Raw genomic sequence first — 18,934 nt, 5'->3', positions numbered from 1 at the left:
CCTACTGAGATACCTTTGTTGATTGATGGTGTGAAGGTTAAGCCTATTTTTGTTGATTATGCTTGGAAACCTCCTTTATGTACTGATTGTGCTGAGTTTGGGCACTTGGTTGGAAGATGTCCTTCTGTGCCTAGGTCTGAAGACTCTCACAAGGCTGAGGAGAGGAAGCCTGGCCTAGGTAGACAAGGTGTTCGACCTAATGCTAGAGAGAAGATGCAGCAAGAGAGGAACAATGTCTTTGCTCCACCAAAACCCCCTCAAAGGTTCCCTCTTAAGGAACCTATTGGGAAGCCTGGATTAAGGTCCAATGGTTCTAGGGAAAATTCCAAGCAAGATGTTCAGCCTGGCCCTATTATTTCTGAGTCTAGGTTCTCTGTTTTGGGCAAGTCAGGTTCTTCTGGTGGCACTGCTTACACTAATGGAGCTGAGGACCAAGGGAAGGATATGGATGATGAGGGTTGGACCCCAGTTGTGAAAAAGAAAAATAAGAATGGGGATGGTGCTCAGGCTACTATGAGAATGAGTCACAAAAGAGTTTGTATTGCTGACGAAAGTTCTCATTTGGAGAACTCTAGTATGGAGGGGCTTGAGGATGATGGTCCTAGTACTGTGGGCTTAGCTAAACCTCCTGATGGTAGTGTCTCCCTGGCACATAGATTGGGTCACACTGAATCAGTTGCTGAGGCTATTGCTCTTTTTGATAACAAAGGCAAAAGTGCTACCCAGGGTGATGGGTTGGAAAGGGTGGGGGCTAGGAAACCATTTAGACTTTTAAATGGTTAGTCTAGGTTGCTGGAATGTGAGGGGCCTTAATGGTCCTCATAGAATAAAGGAGGTCAAGGATCTCATTAGAGTTAATAAACTTAGTTTGTGTGGATTAGTGGAAACCAAAGTAGCTTTGAGGAATAAATTGGTTGTGCAGAGGTCCATTAATCCTTATTGGAGCTATCTGGACAACTACTCAGCAACTGGAGGTGGGAGGATTTGGCTTGGTTGGGATGCTAATGTGTTTAATATTAGTGAGGTGTTTTCTTCTGAACAGCTATTGGTGGTCAGGGTTTTCACTACTGATGCCAAGTTATTTATGCTTGTTGTGGTTTATGGCCACAATTTTAGAGCCCAGAAAGGTGACCTGTGGAATGATATGAGAGCTATGGTAGCTAGGTTCCCTGGTCTATGGTCCTTCATGGGTGACTTCAATTCTTTACTCAAAATGGATGAGAAGATTGGAGGAGACCCTGTTAGACCCAGCCACTATAGTGATTTTGCTGATTGTGTTTTTGATACTGAGTTATTAGACTGCCCTTATTCTGGTTGCCAGTACACTTGGAGCAATAACCAGGAGGGAGATGCTAGTATTTTCTGTAAATTGGATAGAGTTCTTGTGAATGTTGATTGGCTCAGCCTCTTCCCTGCCTCTAGAGTGACTTTTTTGCCCCTTGGAGCTGCTGACCATTCCCCTGCTATTTTCTCTCTGGCTGCAGTGGCCTCCATTGGTAGAAGGCCCTTTAAATTCTTCAACTTTTGGTGTCAAGAGACAGGTTTCACGGAGCTTGTCAAGAAGGAGTGGAAGAGGAAGGTGGAGGGTACTCCTATGTTTCAGCTGGTTTCTAAGGTGAAATGGGTCAAAGCTAGGCTGGTTCAGTGGAAGGTTGCTAACTATTTGAATGTTTCTGAGCAGGTCTTTGAAGCAAAAAGAGTGGTGGAAGAGGTGCAACAACAACTTCAGTCTTACCCTCTTGATGCTGAGCTTAGAAGAACAGAGAGGAAAGCTGTTTCTGAGTATACACACTTGGCTGGGGCTGAAGCTTTTATGCTTAGGCAGAAAGCTAGGGTCCAATGGCTCAATGAGGATGATACTAACACTAAGTTTTTCCACATCACTGTTAAAGAGAAGAGGTCCAGAAATAGCATTTTCAAGATCAATAATAATGAGGGGGTTGTTCTGGATGATCAGCAGCTTGTGGTGGATGAGTGTGTTGGTTTCTATAGATCCTTTTTTGGAATTGAGGATAGTGGGGCAGGAGAAGATGCTGTTCTTGACTCTTTTTCTTTTGCTAATACTATTTCTCTTTGTGATGAGCAGGTTTTAGTAGCCCCAGTCACAAGGGAGGAAGTTTCTTTTGCTCTCTCCACAATTGGATCTGATAAGGCTCCTGGGCCAGATGGGTTCTCCTCTTACTTCTTCAAGAGGTGTTGGTTTCTGGTTGGGGTTGACTTTACTAGAGCAATTCAGAGCTTCTTCAAGTCAGGGAAGCTTTTAGGTGAAGTTAATGCTACCTTGCTCTCCTTGGTTCCTAAGGTGCCAAATGTCAACACTATGGGGGATTTTAGGCCAATTGCTTGCTGCAATGTAATCTATAAAACTATCACCAAAATCTTAACTATTAGACTCAAAAAGGTTGTTAAAGATTTGGTGAGTGACAACCAGTCAGCTTTTATCTCAGGGAGGTCTATCCAAGATAATATCATGCTGGCGCATGAGTTGGTGAGATCCTATGGGAGGAAGGATGGTCAACCTAGATGCACTGTGAAAATTGACCTCCAAAATGCTTATGATACAGTGAGATGAAGTTCTTTGCTCAAGATTCTTAGAAAATATGGGCTTCCTGAAAAGTTTGTTAAATGGGTTGAAGTGTGTGTTACTACTCTCAAATTCTCAGTGGTTGTGAATGGAGCAGCTAATGGATATTTTGAGGGGAAGGGGGGTCTAAGGCAGGGATGCCCAATTTTTCCTTATCTTTTGCTGATGGTGATGGAGGTTTTTGCTGTCCTTCTTGCCAGAAAGTAGAGTACTGGTGCTCTCCAGCTTCATCCTAAGTGCAAAAACCCTATGATAACTCATCTCTGCTTTGCTGATGATCTAATGGTTTTTTTGAAAGGTGATAGGGGTTCAGCTATTGCTCTTAGAGAGGTGCTTAATGAATTCTATACTTGTACTGGCCTAGCTGCAAATGGTAGGAAGAGTTCAGTCTTTTTCTCTTGTGTGACTATTGAGAACAAGAGTGAAATGCTTCATGTCTTGGGGTTCCCAGAAGGCTCTCTTCCCATTAGATACCTTGGGTTGCCTCTGCTTTCTACTAGGCTTTCTTATACTGATTGTGCGCCTCTCATACAGAAGATATCTAGTAGGGCTCAGTCTTGGAAAGCTAGGTTTCTCACTTTTGCTGGTAGGCTTTTACTAGTGAATGTTGTCCTCAACAGCATGCTAATTTATTGGATGTCTGTGTTTGTCCTCCCAAAAAGAGCTTATAAAGAAATCAATAGCATTCTTAATAAGTTCATTTGGTCTTGTTAGGAAAAATAACCTAATTAACTTGTTTAGGAATATGAAGATAAACGATGCGAAAGTAAAAGTAGGGACACCAAGATTATTTAACGTGGCAAAAAACCCCTCCAAACTAGAAGGTAAAAAACCACGGGACCTAGTCCAGAAATCTTCCACTATAATTAAATAATGGGTTACACAACTCTTCAAGATGTGTAGAAACACTCTTGGACAACTCTTCACCAAACCTATGGTGGATAAACTGAACAAAGAAACAAAGAAATAAAATCTCTTACTCCTTAGGATTTGAACAAATCCTAGATTAGTAAAGGTTGAAGAAGATAACCACAAACTAAATTGCTTCACAAGATTAATAATCTTCTTTTCTTCAAACCAATATTCTGCTCTTTCAATCTCTCTTGAAAGAACCACTTCAGAAATCTCTCTTTCTCTGACTTCTCTTTGTTCTGGAAGTTGTTGTCATCTCTCATATCTCTCTCTAACCTGAGAAGATATATCTGAGAGGATTCTCTACTAACTCTCCCAACTGGGAGCTCCCAACTGGGAGGATACTCTCTGACTGAAAGTATGAATAATTTCTTCCCTTTCATTCCCTATTTATAATGATAAATAAGGAGGTATTCTACTAGAAATAGGATTCCTTTTTAGGCTAGAAATAGAAACTTCTATTTCTCCCTAAATAAGGAATAAGGGAAATCCTATTCTAACTAGGAATCCTTTTTATATAAGGAGGGACCCCAACAAACTCCCCCTCCCGACTTATGAAGAGGGACCTACCATCCCCAAACCTGCAACACTGCTACATAGCTCATGTTTGCCTTTGGGTAATGGTTTTGTCATCATATCTGAACCATTGTCGTCAGTATGGATTTTCTCGATCTTCAACACCTTTTCTTCAAGAACATCTTGGATCCACTGGTATCTCACATTTATATGCTTGGACTTTGAATGAAAACTAGAATTCTTACTGAGGTGGATGGCACTTTGACTGTCGCAATGAATAACATAATTGTCCTGTTTCATACCAAGTTCTTCTAACAGTCTCTTCATCCATAACATCTCCTTGCAACATTCTGTAATGGCAATATATTCTGCCTCTGTAGTAGATAAAGCTACACACTTTTGTAATTTAGATTGCCATGACACTGCTCCCCCTGAAAATGTTAATAAGTAGCCTGATGTGGACCTTTTAGAGTCTACATCTCCTGCCATGTCTGCATCTGTGTAACCGACTAATACTGGCTTATCATTACCAAAACATATACGAGCTTTAGACGTACCTCTAAGATACTTCAGAATCCACTTCACTGCTAACCAATGCTCTTTGCCTGGATTGGCAAGAAATCTGCTTACTACTCCAACTGCAAATGCAATGTCCGGTCTTGTACACACCATTGCATACATCAAGCTTCCTACAGCTGAAGCATAAGGAATTTTCTCCATTTCTTCTTTTTCACTTCTAGTTGATGGACACTGATCACGAGTCAACTTGAAGTGACTGGCTAATGGACAACTCACTAGTTTTGTCTTGTCCATATTGAACCTTTCTAGAACCTTCTCAATGTATCTTTCTTGTGATAGCCAAAGTTTTCCAGCTTTTCTATCACGAGAGATATGCATGCCAAGAATTTGTTTTGCTGGACCCAAGTCTTTCATATCAAAATACTTGTTTAGTTCCTTCTTTAACATGCTAATTTTATTAGCATCCTGACCAACAATCAACATATCATCAACATAAAGTAGAAGTATAATCAAATCTCCATCAGGAAATTTATGAACGAAAACACAATGATCTGAAGTCGTCTTGTGATACCCTTGATCCTTCATGAATGATTCAAACTTTTTGTACCACTGTCTTGGTGCTTGTTTCAGCCCATATAAACTCTTCTCTAACTTACAAACCAAGTGTTCCTTACCTTTAACTTCAAACCCTGTCGGTTGTTCCATATACACATCTTCCTCCAAGTCACCATGAAGGAAAGCGGTCTTGACATCTAGTTGTTCAATTTCTAGGTTCATACTTGCAGCCAATCCCAATACTAACCGTATAGAGGACATCTTCACCACCGGAGAGAAAATCTCATCAAAATCAATACCCTTCTTCTGCCCAAATCCTTTCACCACTAGGCGTGCCTTATACCGTGGTTGTGAATTTCTTTCTTCGGTTTTGATTTTGAAAACCCACTTATTTTTAAGAATTTTCTTATTCTTAGGTTTTTCAACCAACTTAAAAGTGTTGTTCTTATGCAATGATTCAATCTCATCTTGCATAGCTTTCAACCACTCCTTTTTGTGTTCATCATCTATGGCTTCTTCATAACACTGTGGTTCTCCACTATCTGTAACCATCACATACTCGTGTGGAGGATACTTGGTAGATGGTGCTCTATCTCTAGTCGATCTTCTCAATTCAGCTGGTGGTTCATGTTGAACTTCCATTCCTTGCTCAACATCATCACCCATAGGAACATCTTCATGAGCTTCATCTTCATGATTTTGTTCTTCACCTGCATTATCATGCATAACCTTAGAAGAGATATGTGGATCTAGATCAATGAGATCATTACTATGATTCTCATGCTTCTCAACTTTCCCGAAGTCCTCAATAGTTTGATTTTCAAGAAAGACCACATCTCTACTTCTAATAATCTTCTTATCGACTGGATCCCATAACCTGTATCCGAATTTCTCATCTGCATACCCTAAAAAGATGCATTGCTTGGCTTTATCATCAAGCTTTGCTCTTTGATCTTTAGGTATATGCACAAAAGCCCTGAAACCAAACACCCTTAAGTGTTCATAACTGACTTCTTTCCCAGCCCACACTCTCTCAGCTACATCTCCATCTAATGGTGCTGAAGGTGATAAATTGATCAGATAACATGCAGTACGCATTGCCTCACCCCAGAAGCTTTTAGGCAGCTTTGCTTCTGAGAGCATACATCTGATCCTCTCCACAATAGTGCGGTTCATGCGTTCTGCTACACCATTTTGTTGTGGAGTTTTGGGAACTGTCTGTTCATGTCGAATACCATGGGTTTTGCAATACTCTTCAAACGACCCGATGTATTCTCCTCCATTGTCAGTGCGAATGCACTTCAATGATTTTCCTGTCTCCCGTTCTACCATGTTGTGGAAATTCTTGAAAACTGCAAGTACCTGATCTTTGGTCTTTATGGCATATGCCCAAACTTTCCTAGAAGCATCATCTATAAAAGTAACAAAATACAAAGCACCACCAAGTGTTTTGACCTTTAAAGGTCCACAAACGTCAGAATAAACAAGCTCCAAAACACTGGATTTTCTTTCAGATGCATTCCTTTGAAAGGATACTCTATGTTGCTTTCCTACTAAACAATGAGAGCAAGTGTTTAAATTTATACCTTTTACGTTCAGTAAGTCTGGTCGTTTAGCAAGGATTTGAAGTCCTTTCTCGCTCATGTGCCCGAGTCTTCTATGCCAAAGATCAGTGGAAGAATCTTTTTCAACTGCATTCAATTCTCCTTTACACAGTTTTACTTGAGTTCTGTATAAAGTACAACACTTCTTCCCTCTTGCTATCACCATTGACCCTTTTGTGAGCTTCCACTTTCCATCACCAAAGTGACTGTGGTACCCTTCATCATCTAATACTCCGGTAGAGATTAGGTTATATCGAAGATCTGGTATATGCCTCACATTCTTAAGAATCAATGTACTTCCTGTGCTCGTCTCAATTTTCACTTCTCCAATTCCTACGATTTTTGAGAAACCTAAGTTTCCCATCCTGACTTTGCCAAGGTCACCAGTTCTGTAAGAGTTAAAGAAATCCTTACATGGAATAGCATGATACGAAGCACCTGAGTCAACCAACCATGTCGTTTCTGGTTCTGACTCAGCCATACTTAAGCAAGTGTCTCCACAACCTGAGAGTAAGATAATGTCATCACCTGAGGCAACTGCCGCAACATTATCTTGTTTTTCATCATCCTTTTTATTTTCCTTCTTTGGTTTCCTGCAATCACTCTTGTAATGACCCATTTTTCCACAACCAAAACATCTAACTTCTTTCTTTGGTTTTGATCTCCCCCTTGACTTATCACGGTTATGAGGTTTTCTACTTTTACCTCTCCCCCGTCTTTCTGTAACAAGTGCCTCTGAATGAGACTCGTCTGACGATGATTTCCTTCTTGTTTCTTCATTCAACAAACTACCTGTTACGTGATTCATACGCATTATGCCATCAGGAGCAGAATTGCTAAGAGACACCACCAATGTCTCCCAACTATCTGGTAAAGAATTTAGAAGAAGTAAGGCCTGCAACTCATCATCCAAAACTAACTTCATTGCAGAAAGCTGGTTTACTAGACTTTTCATCTCATTCAAGTGTTGAGCAATTGAGGTTCCTTCTTTATATTGTAATTTTCCTAGCTTTCTGAACAAGTAAGCCTTTTTGGCAGCTGTCTTCTGATCATACAATTCTTCTAATTTCCTCCATAGACTATAAGCGGAAGTCTCCGTCGATACATGATGAAAAACACTGGGTTCTACCCATTGTCGAATAAATTCAACAACCTTACGACCTAATACCTTCCAGTCTTCTTCATCTATCTTCATCGGTTTTGTACCGTGATTTTCAATGGGTGCAGCTAGGTCTTTACAGTATAACAAATCTTCCATTTTTGCTTTCCACATCAAGTAGTTTTCTCCATCTAAACTAATCATGCGATTAGTATTCACTTCCATATTTCTGAACAATAAATCCAACCTTAGCTCTGGTACCACTTGTTAGGAAAAATAACCTAATTAACTTGTTCAGGAATATGAAGATAAACGATGCGAAAGTAAAAGTAGGGACACCAAGATTATTTAACGTGGCAAAAAACCCCTCCAAACTAGAAGGTAAAAAACCACGGGACCTAGTCCAGAAATCTTCCACTATAATTAAATAATGGGTTACACAACTCTTCAAGATGTGTAGAAACACTCTTGGACAACTCTTCACCAAACCTATTGTGGATAAACCGAACAAAGAAACAAAGAAATAAAATCTCTTACTCCTTAGGATTTGAACAAATCCTAGATTACTAAAGGTTGAAGAAGATAACCACAAACTAAATTGCTTCATAAGATTAATAATCTTCTTTTCTTCAAACCAATATTCTGCTCTTTCAATCTCTCTTGAAAGAACCACTTCAGAAATCTCTCTTTCTCTGACTTCTCTTTGTTCTGGAAGTTGTTGTCATCTCTCATATCTCTCTCTAACCTGAGAAGATATATCTGAGAGGATTCTCTACTAACTCTCCCAACTGGGAGCTCCCAACTGGGAGGATACTCTCTGACTGAAAGTATGAATAATTTCTTCCCTTTCATTCCCTATTTATAATGATAAATAAGGAGGTATTCTACTAGAAATAGGATTCCTTTTTAGGCTAGAAATAGAAACTTCTATTTCTCCCTAAATAAGGAATAAGGGAAATCCTATTCTAACTAGGAATCCTTTTTATATAAGGAGGGACCCCAACAGGTCTGGTATTGAATTGGGTTCCAAGAGAACTACAGTCAAATGGTCTGTTATGTGTTTGGCCAAAGCTGAAGGGGGTCTAGGTATAAGGGACATTGAGACTCTGAATGTGGCTATGAATCTTAGGCATGTTTGGGATGTTGCTTCCAAGAATGATACCTTATGGGTCAAATGGGTTCAGCAAAACCTAGTGAAGCAACAAGACTTCTGGCTTATGAAGACTTCAAAAGACTGCTCTTGGTGTTGGAGAAAGGTGCTTGAGAGTAGAGGTTGTGCTCAGCAATTTGTCTTTCACATTATTGGTAATGGGGTTAATACCTCCTTTTGGGTAGATAATTGGCATCCTCTAGGGTCCCCTATATGAGTTATTTGAGCCTCATTTCAGGTACCATTCCTTTTTGAACATTCATACTACAGTTGATGCTTTTATCAGGGATGGAGAATGGAAGGTGCCTGGGTTTTTGGTCTATGAGCTTCCCACTGTTTTTTCTAGTATCCATGAGGTCCCTTTTCAGATTGATGAGATGGATAGGGTGGTTTGTGGAGGCCAATGCTAAGGGAGTTTACTCTCTGAGGGAAACCTATGATGCTCTTAGGCATAGGGGTCCAAAAGTTATATGGAAGCACCTGGTTTGGTTCTCTAAGTGCATACCTAAGCACTGTTTTATTACTTGGCTTGTCTTGAACAGAGGTCTTAAGACCAAGGAGAGGCTTAAGTCATGGGGTATGCAGGTGGAGGATACTTGTGGCATTTGTAGCTTGAATAAGGAGTCTGAGTATCATATTTTCTTTGACTGCAGCTATGCTCAGGAGCTTTGGCTCAGACTCCTAGGTTCTTTGGGCTTTCAAAGACAGTGTCTGTCTTCTGTTGAAGCTGAAATTGAATGGTGCACTACTCACTTTAGAGGGGACTCTGTTGGTGCCTATGTGGGTAAACTTGTTCTTAATAGTTTCTTCTATCATGTTTGGCAGGAAAGGAATCATAGGGTCTTTAGAGGTCAGGCTAAACCTTCTGCCTTAGTGTTTACCCTGATCATGGATGAAATTAAAATGAAGTTCTCTGCTTGGGAAGGAAGGTTTGAGGACAATGAACAGAACTCCACCTTTGCTTCTAACTGGAATCTTAACATTAAGCTTACTAGGCCTCAGCTCAGGGGTTACAAATGGGAACCCCCTCCTAGATGTTGGGTCTTGATCAACACTGATGGCTCCCTTGATTGTAACACTGCTGGTTATGGAGTTGTGCTTAGAGATGACCATGGGAATGTCTTGGCTTTGGGTGCAGGTTCAACTCTTACTGCTACTGTGGTTGTGCATGAACTTCAAGGGATTGAATTTGGTTTGAGACTAGCTAAAGCTAGAGGTTATAACCAGGTGCTAGTGGCCACAGACTCTATGACAGTGTGTTTGTTGCTTTCCAACTTTGAGAAGCTTCCTCCTTGGAATGCTTGGTTAGTATGGCTGCGCATCAAAAAGTTGTGGGATTGCTTCAGCCACTGCCACGTTAAGCATGTAGTCCGTGAAGTTAATCAAGTGACTGATTTTTTGGCTAAGATGAGACCTGATGGTGACGTGGAGCTAGACCCTTCAAGCTTGTCTCCTGAGTTGTCTGCTATTGTGAGAGATGATTGTAGAGGGAGAGTGAGACTTAGGAAATTTTGGGACTGATTGTATAGTGTTCCTTTTTGCTTTTTTGTTAGCTTTTTTACTTGTTCTCTTGTTCTGGGTCTGGGCCCTTTAATCCCTGCTCATCAATGCAAAAAAAATCCAAAAGAGGCTAAGGAGTTGCAAAAACAAGTGCAAGAGCTGATTGATCGAGGGTATGTCAGGGAGAGCATGAGTCCATGTTATGTACCTGCTCTGCTTGTTCCAAAGAAAGATGGTTCGATGAGGATGTGTGTAGACAGCCGAGCTATTAACAAGATAACCATCAAGTATCGTTATCCTATACCCAGGTTGGATGACATGCTAGATGAGCTGAATGGCTCAAAGGTCTTTTCGAAAATTGATCTAAGGAGTGGATATCACCAGATCAGAATGAAGGATATTCTTTCATAAGACTAATGAATCAGGTTCTGCGTGATTTAATAAGCAAGTTTGTTGTAGTTTATTTTGATGATATTCTTGTCTACAGCAAAACTGAAGAAGAACATGTTATACACCTCAGGGAAGTTTTCAAGGTGTTGAGGAGAAACAAGCTATATGCTAAGCCAGAGAAGTGCGAGTTCTTTAATTATAGCATTGTGTTTCTTGGTTATATTGTTTCAAATAAGGGCATTTCAGTTGATGAAAGCAAAGTTGAAGCTATAAGGTGTTTTGTTTTTTATAATGATAAGCGGGAGAAGCCCGAACCGAATACAATGATATAAAACTAAATAAAACAGCAAAGAAATCAAATTACATCATTTCATTAGCCCCACCCTTTCCTCATTCTCACTGTCCCTATAGAGTCCGCATTGACAATGTTGACTAATTCCACCGGCAGTTGAGTGACATTCAAGTGAGTTACTCCCGGTCCGAGCCTCATCTTTGACAAGTGATCAGCAGTTTGGTTTGCTTCCCTATAGACATGAAACACCCGAAAACTCCTAAATTGGCTCTTGAGCCTCTAAACTCTCTTCCATAAACGCCTCGCCCGCCATGGTAATTCCTGATTTGGTTTTGCAATAAGTAACTTGATATTCATCGAATCAAGACCAAGTTCAACTTCCTGCAGCCCAACACTAAGTGCTAACTCTAATCCCAACTCAACACCCTGCAACTCGTGTATAAAGATAGTCTGTCCATCAACCTGACCCGTGGCTGCTCTAACAACAATCCCCTCCGAATCTCGAATAATGGCTCCATACCCCGCATCCACCTCGTTCAAAGCACCATCAGTATTAATCATATATCTCTCTGTCATCGGCCGAGTCCATTTACATGAAGTATAGTCCGGCTTTTGAAGAGAGATAGTAAGATTCCATCGATCAATGGTCCTCCGAGTCTCCTCAGTATCTTCGAACCGTTTGGTAATAGTATTCAGCTTGATCCGCACTTCATCGCAAATAGTATGAATAATCATCCTTGGTGACATAACATCGCCTCTAAATACCCTGTTATTCCGCTCCTTCCAAATATGATAGACATAGGCATTTAGAAGCAAACGCCCCACCCGGGCAGCAATGGAAAACCCACCAAAGTGATTAAGACACCACTGTAACTCCTCTTCACAATCAACATCACATACTCTATGAAATCCCATCTTGCGTAATAGTGATTCCCATATATTCTTTGTAGCCGAACAACCAAAGAATAGATGGAAATCCGTTTCTTCATCTCCCCCACAGAAAACACATGTAGTGTCTATAACCGTACCCTAACTAGCCAGAAGAGATCTAGTTTTGAGGCGTCTTCGAAAGGCAAGCCACGTGATGAAACAATGTTTGGGTATTCCACCCGGTGACCATACTAAAGAAGTCCAGCTCCGTCGAGTTCCTCTGGGTCGAATTGCTTCATACGTCTCTTTGAGAGTAAACTCTCCATTCTGGCTGGGCATCCAGATCACCTCGTCTCTGAGAGTACTATCCACCACCACCTCTCTAGCCTCGACCGCGATAGTCCCTAAGTATTACGACCATCGACCACCCACCATTAGTATTACGACCCTCTTCTGAATTTTGATGAGTTGAATCCCGATTTCTCACCGTTGCCAAGCGCTTCCTACCACCTTCTCGGTTGAAACCAGGCCTCCTATCAGTTGTAGCATTATTTTGGTGGTTGGTTTGGTAATTTTTTGGTTTCATCAGGTTCAAACCAACCTGACCAGATTGTGTGTTAATCAATATCTCTCCTCGCCCTCCTTCTCTGATTTGAGCATCACCATCAATATGGACAGCACCCTTGCCATTTTGCGTACACCTTAGTTTAGGACACTTTGAGTCATCATGCCCAAATACCTTACATTTGCTGCATCTGTCCGGTGTCCACGAATACTCCACTTGCACTTTTCCGGTGTGCTCCAACAATCCATCCTTTATTTCCAAATCAACTTCATCGAGTAGACAAGTATCGGCACTCACTTCCACGCAAACACGTGCAAAAGCCATCCGTTCTTTTGATTTGGTACGACTATCTTGCCGAAGAAGAGTACCCACCACACTGGCAATGTAAGAAATTCTCGTCGTATTCCAGAACAGAAGAGGTATGTTACGCAGACAAACCCATATCGGAATAGTCTTCATTTCTTGAAGTTCTCGTTCAACATTGAGTCTCCACGGTCTGACCAAAAAAATACGCCCCGATATGAATATAGGTTCATGTTCTAAAGCTCGTTGTCTATCATCCATCGAGGGAAATTTTATTACGTACGTCGAGTTTCCATGCACCGTAAGACTCAGTTCACCCTTCGGTTTCCACTGTTTTGTTAATACATTATGCACTAATCCGAAGCTCAATCTCTCTCCAATGAAACTACCAATAAGAATATTATCAAATGATTTAGCTTCTTGTGTGAAATCAGCAACATCGAGGGCAGCAACAAGTTTACCGTTCACTTTCCGAGGAGGAAAGAATTGCAGTTCTGCTTGGTTCTTTACAGTTGTACTAGTGAAAAGGTTGGACCAGTTAAAAGTCTTATTGACACCCTCGTGACCCATAGAAGAGACGCCCAGGTTTGCTGGCCCTAAGCCCATGTGCCTCTAACTCACCGGAACCCTAGTTTCTGCCTGAACCCTAGTGTTCACGGCCTGAACTCCCTGATGATCTTGCACCTGATGTTCTGCCGAGACTACTGTATTCATGGTGTCGTTTGCAGCTTGACTACGAAGAACACCCGAGAACATATTATTCCTAATTGAATCTGCTAACTGTTTACTGCCCCTATTTGTGTTGTTCCCACGACCAGTTTTGCCATTCCCCACCCGAACAGAACTGCTTCTGTGTTCTCCTACCATTCGTGAGACAGCACCTTTATTAGGGTTAGTAGTTTTTTATGTAGCTTGAAATGTCATCCCAACAGGACCAAGATCTTCCTTTCCTGTAAACTGCTCGTGTAACTTCACAGGAATTCCATCTTCCATCTCATCTTCTTCATCTTCACTAGGCAAACGATTCCCAGCCAGCAAATAACGTCCTTCCCCTATCTCCCTTCCATCACGCAGATTAGGTTCACTCATAGCCGGAGATTAAACCAAACCGGACAACAAGCTTTCCGGTGAGAAACCCTAAAAAAAACACCACTTTCTCTCTCCTCACGTCACTTACTCTCTCCTCACAGCACCTGGTCTCAATCTAGCTCTATGGTTTCAGTTTGGTGCAGTTTTGAAGCTATAAGGAGTTTTTTTTATTATGATAAGCGTGAGGAGCCCAAAACGAATACAATGAAATAAGAAATCAAAAAAAAGCAAAGAAGTCAAATTACATCATCTCATTAGCCCCACCCTTTCCTCATTCTCACTGTTCCTCTAGAGTCCGTATTAACGATATTGACTAATTCCACCGGAAGTTGACTAATATTCAAGTGAGTCACCCCCGGTCCGAGCTTCATCTTCGACAAGAAATCTGCAGCCTGATTGGCTTCTCTATAGACATGAAAAACTCGAAAACTCCGAAATTGACTCCGAAGCCTCTGAACTCTCTTCCACAAACACCTCGCCCTCCATGGTAATTTCTGATGTGGTTTTGCAAGAAGTAACTTGATATTCATCGAGTCAAGACCAAGTTCAACTTCTTGCAATCTGGCACTAAGTGCTAACTCCAATCCCAACTCAACATCCTGTAGCTCATGTATGAAAATAGTCTGTCCGTCAACCTGACCTGTGGCTGCTCTCACAACAGTCCCCTCCGAGTCTCGAATAATGGCTTCATACCCCGCATCCACCTCGTTCAATGCACCATCCGTATTAATCATATATCTCCCTGCCGTCGGCCGAGTCCATATGCATGAAGTGTAAATCGGCTTTTAGAAAGAGATAGTAAGATTCCAGCGATCGATGGTTCTCCGATTCTCCTCCGTATCTTCAAACCGTTTGGTAACGGTATTCAGCTTGATCCTCACTTCGTCACAAATAGTGTGTATAATCAACCCCGGTGACATGACATTACTTCTAAATACCCTATTATTCTGCTCCTTCCAAATATGATAAACATAGGCAGTTAGAAGCAAACGACCCACTCGGGCAGCGATACAAAGCCCACCAAAGTGATTGATACACCACTGTAGCTCCCCTTCCCAATCTGCAGCACATACTCTCTGAAATCCCATCTTGAGTAGTAACGAATCCCATATAATCTTTGTAACTAAACACCCAAAGAATAGGTGGAAACCGTTTCTTCATCTCCCCCACAGTATACACAAGTAGTGTCTATAGCCATACCCCAACTAGCCAGAAGCGATCTGGTTTTGAGGCGTTGTCGGAAGGCAAGCCACGTGATGAAGCAATGTTTGGGTATACCACCCAGTGACCATACTAATGATGTCCAGCTCAATCGAGTTCCTTTAGGTCGAATAGCTTCATACGTCTCTTTGAGAGTAAACTCTCCATTCTAGCTAGGTGTCCAGATCACCTCATCTCTAAGAGTACTATCTACCACCACCTCTCTAGCCTCGACCTCAATAGTCCCTAACACAGCTGCCACATGCGTAGGGAAAGCCCAGCCTGACTACCCGATAAACTAAGAAACCCGGGCATCTAAATGAAGGTGAGAATCATATCTATGTGTCTCCTCAAAAGCATCAAATAGAAGACCACGAGGATGCCATAAATCAGCCCAGAATTTGGTATCATGACCATCCCCCAAAGAAGTGCAAATGAGTCGATGAGATGTCGGTCTGCTGGCTAGAATCCGACGCCAACACCAAGAACTTCTACTCGAAGCCGATAAAGTCCAGAAGTGTTGATCTTTGATGAGATTATGTCTCACCCAATCAGCCCACAAAGTCGTCTTACCACTAACCAGATCCCATATATGGCGAAGGTTAGACGCCTCAAAGAACATCTCGATATTGCGAAGTCCGAGGCCCCCTTCACCAGTTGGGTAACAAAGGCTTTCCCAGCCAATAGAAGCTCTCTTACACCCCATATCAGCACCTGACCGGAGGAACTTACTAAAGATGGAGTTGATGTCGTTCATAACCCTTTTGGGAATAACAAACATCGCTGCCCAATATAGTAACATGTTGTTCAAAACCACCTTAATGACAAGAACACGCCCCGCAAACGATAAAAAGCGACTCTTCCAAGATTGGATTCGTCCCTTGATTTTATCGATTAGCGGGATGCAATGACTATAGGTAAGACGAGACGATATAAGAGGTAATCCCATGGGCTTCACCGTTGACCAGAATAGAGAACTTGGACGTAGTAGTAACACAAGCCCGTATCCATTATATAAATATGCTTGGTGATGCACCCGAAAAGGTTGCACACCCAAGCGGAGGTATCAAGTAGTAATCCGGCAAAGCCGGGATCGATCCAAGGATAGGAAGGTAGTTTGGATATCGAAGGGTCTTCTCCCTCGGTCTAGATATTTCAAGCTAACTTAGACTAAAAAGGAAAGGAAACAAAGATAAATGGGGGTTTGATCGAATTAGGTGATAAGAGAATAAAGCAAACAAGTAAAATAAACTAACTAAACAATGAAAGTAAACGGGCGAGAGAGATTCGAGAGAAGAGTCAGAGGAACAAGAGTCGGGAGACGGTAAGAGTTGATTCGGGTAAAAGTTAATTGAGACGGATACTTCGATCCACAAGATCGACAATGACAAATACTATGTATCTATTCGCATGAAAGTGTAATTAACTTCACCCACATTGACAATCCTAAGCATCATGTGTCTAACTAAGCATAACCGATCAAACGTAACTAAGCATTGACTATCAAACTTAAACACACTATCTTATGAATTGAAAATGAAAAGAACGACACTAATAAGCATAATACGTCAAATTAAGTATAATCGATCTAACATCACTAAGTATCGATTATCAAACTAAGTACACATTATCAAACTTCGTGTCAATTAGACGATTAAGATCGAGGCTTCTAGTTTATAAAACTAGACGAAGACAATTAAACTCACATGTAAACAAATAACAAACCAATCATCACATTCGATTCATGCTTCAAGGATATCCGAATACGAGAGTTCATGTATCAAAATCCGGGAATCTATAATGATAAATCTACGACTATGTATTGTCCGATTTAATGTATCAAAATACAACCGATGTTCGACTCCTAAGGTGATGTCTATAAGTACTACGTATATCCGGAGATCATACTTAGTCAAACAAACGTCCTAAATACGTTATTCCCGAGTCGTCGAAAGTGTCGTCTAGTCGCCTAACTATGTGAAGTGCATGACAAGACACATGAAATTATGATCAAAACGACAATCGAATCAAATGAACATCAACTCATAATCAAAACATCAAATCATATTAAACATAATCACGAATTCATCACATTTCATCTCATATATTCGACACACTTGATTTAGCTAACATGGTGATTGAATAATAAATGAAAAGAAGATGATGAGAAATCCCCCTTTTTCGATGAGGTTCGAGACTAGGTTCATCGAGAAAAATGAGTCTCTAAGTGTAGTCGATCTCCCCGTAGCAATTTTCTGGATTTCCCTTTAATAGTGAACTTTGGGTGTCCCCGAGTAAAAATCAGATTTCCCCATAGCACTCATCATCATCTTCTCCATCTCAAGAATATCCACCATTAAAGCTTCATCAAGCTTTCTCTCTCTAGAGATTTTTCACCCAAAATCAAATCAAACTACATGAGAAGATAGATCAAGACATGGGGAGTAAAAGCCCTATGGTTTCGAATCAAAAATGTTGCCGGAAACCCTCGAAAAATCCGGTCAAAGAAACCCTAGTTCCGGCCAACCCTAGATCCGACCATGTGCAACCATGCCGTGCACTATCCGAGCAATCCGAGTTGTTTCCATGCTAGTCCGAGCCCGTTCCGACCGTCCCGAGACATGAAGACACGTCCCGTGAGCTAGCAATGAAGTTCCCGTGCACAGCAACTCCACCCCGTGCCTTGCAGCCGCGTCTTCTTGAAGAAACCCGAGCAGGAGGCCGTCCGAGCTACTGCTGGATGCGTCTGCAGCAGCTCCCGTGAAGAACAGCAGCTCCTGTGGAACGTGCTGCTGTTCCCGTGGAACGTGCTGCTGCTCCTTCCCGGCCGTGCAGCTGCAGCTTCCCGTGCCGGCGCGACTTAGGAGCTGCTGTTCCCGTGACTTGTCCGACCAAGCTTTGGCCGGCCTTGGTGATGGCCGGCCAAGCTTGGCCGGCTCCTTCTCTCTTTCCCTCTTGCTCTTTCAAAACCCTCTCTTTCAAGCTCTCTCTCTAGCAACCAAGAACACCAACCCTAAAATCCTTGCCTCCTCTTTCCTCCCCAAACTTGTGTATTCTAAGAATGAAGATGGAAGAAGATGAATAGTGTATTTGACTCAAACCCTAGACTTAGTCAACCTTGACTTTGACTCAAACTTGAGTCCATTGGGTGCCTCCAAAATCTCTTCCTTCTTTCATCTTCTTTGGGCTTGGGTTTTAGGCTTGGGTTTTAATCTTCACTTGGAAATCAAGAGGGTGCCTTCTGGAATTATAACCAAAGGAGGGTGCCTTCATAGAATCCTTATTTTAAGACCGAAACTCGACTTCTTTCTTTCACAACTTCCCCGTCCGAACTAGGAATCGAATTCCGTTTTCATCGTTAGACTCGTCTTTGACTCCTCTTGTCATATGATTTGCTTGAAATCTTTTTCTCTCGTTTTCGGCACATGAAATGATAGTGACTTCGTTCCCTTTATTCCGGTTTACACGCTTAACTCCAAAATAAGTACCTAACATGAAAAACACATAAAATATTATTGATAACACTCGAAAATGACTAATTAGTCTAAGTTAGGCTCTCCAAATGTGACATTTTCGTGTCACATCACTTGGAAAATGGAACTTACCAAGGACCGAGAATAGTGAAGACCAACGGACTGTGTCATACGCCTTCTTAAGGTCAATCTTAACCATACACCGAGTTGGACCAGTAGGTCGATGGTAATTCCGGACAATCTCATGGGCCAGCATGATATTGTCTTGGATAGTACGTCCAGAGATAAAAGCTGACTGGTTTGGACTAATCAT

Source organism: Eschscholzia californica, unplaced genomic scaffold (assembly GCF_041429995.1).
Source record: "Eschscholzia californica isolate CP2 unplaced genomic scaffold, dmEscCali1.0.p SCAF_5, whole genome shotgun sequence".
NCBI lineage: Eukaryota > Viridiplantae > Streptophyta > Magnoliopsida > Ranunculales > Papaveraceae > Eschscholzia > Eschscholzia californica.
The sequence above is the reverse complement of the archived record's forward strand: the minus strand, read 5'-3'. Positions refer to the sequence as shown.